The following is a 1,552-nucleotide window of genomic DNA, read 5'->3' as shown; positions in this document are numbered from 1 at the left end:
GGGAGATCTCCAGGTCCCACCTGGAGATTGGCAACCCTAGGGGAAAGTCAGCTGCACAGCAGGGGGTTGAAGAGAATGGTTTGATGGCTGCTGGGCCAAGATTGGCAACAATAGTTCCCCAGGAGCCCCATCGTAAATGCACCAAACAATTCCTCAAGATTTTCCAAAACACTACTCTGTTTTGGGCTCCTGGGGAACTTTGAAGTAGCACCAAAGCTTTAAGATCTCTCCAGCTGTCACCTGGAGACTGGCAACAGCTTGTCTGGAGTGTGGGCAGCATGGCATTGTATCTGTCTGAGGTCCCCCTCTTCCTCCTCCTCCTCAGATCCCACCCTCAGCAGGCTTCATCCCTAAAATATCCTGGAAGTTTCCAACCTGGAGTTGGCAACCCTATGTCCTGGAGTTCGAACCTGGAGTTGGCAACCATCAGCCAACGTTTATCTCACACACACACACACAGCCTCTGCCTAGGGAGCAGCTGACATCATTCTCCTCTCCCAACTGAAAATTCCAACTGCCTTGGGGGGGTGAGTTTGAGGTGTGGAATGGAGTGTAGTCCAATCAGCTTCCATATGTAAATGACCTTGGAACGCTGGCCGGGACTGCACAAAGCAGCCAATGAACCCAGCCAGTGTCTTCCGAGTGGCAGTTTTTTCGGCCTAACACTAAAGGGGCCAATTTTAGAATTCTGGCACCCAAAACTCTTTTATAATAAGGGAGAGATGTACATTATCCCCAGTACACTTTAATCCTTGGGATCCATAAAATCTGTCCCTTTTTTACTCCATGACCCTTTGCTGTTTATTATACTTAGTCAAAGTATAATACCCCTTTAGGTACCCCTTCAAAAAAGAGGGGGGTCACATTTATATTCATGTACTAATTGCAGGCGGCGGTCACACGAGCTGGAAAATGCGGGGGGGGGGAAGCGTGGCTGTTTGCCCCGGAGGAAAATAACGCACAGCCGCCCAATCACACGTCCCAGTCGAGGTCCCGTGGTCAGGGGGAAGATGCCGAGTATCCTGCACCTCCACCGAGAGCAGCTGGGCCAATGAGAAAGGGAAAGGAAAGAGCCATGGCCTCTCGGAGGGTCTCGCGTGGCCCACTCCGGGCCCGGTCCATGTTCCGCTTGCAAGGAGGGGAGGGGGAGAGTAACCCGCCAGATCCCCCCTCCCCACCAGCAGCCCTTCCTCCCTCCCTGGGACACGCGGCCCGCTCTCAGCCTGGTCTCTGCTGCTCACCCCCATCACAGCCTCCCATGGCCCTCTCTCGAACTCAAAGAAGCTGCGCTGCACGATCACACTAGCTATCACTCTTTGTGCGCATGCGCTGTTGGGCGCTTTTGGAGACTTGGGAGAGAAAAAGACCCCCTTGTTTGCAATGAACATCGGCGGGTGTGGGATGCCACGTAATTCCACCGGAAATGTGATCAGACGCCCGCCCTTGGCCCATGGTTTCCAGAAACTAGTACCTCGTAAGTACTAGTTTTTTAAGCCACATCTTCAACGGGAAGCCACGGGTTCGCTGCGGGAGCACTGCGCTTCCCAGATTT

This window comes from Gekko japonicus, unplaced genomic scaffold (genome assembly GCF_001447785.1).
Source record: "Gekko japonicus isolate JY-2015 unplaced genomic scaffold, Gekko_japonicus_V1.1 scaffold1596, whole genome shotgun sequence".
Taxonomy (NCBI): Eukaryota; Metazoa; Chordata; class Lepidosauria; order Squamata; family Gekkonidae; genus Gekko; species Gekko japonicus.
The sequence above is the reverse complement of the archived record's forward strand: the minus strand, read 5'-3'. Positions refer to the sequence as shown.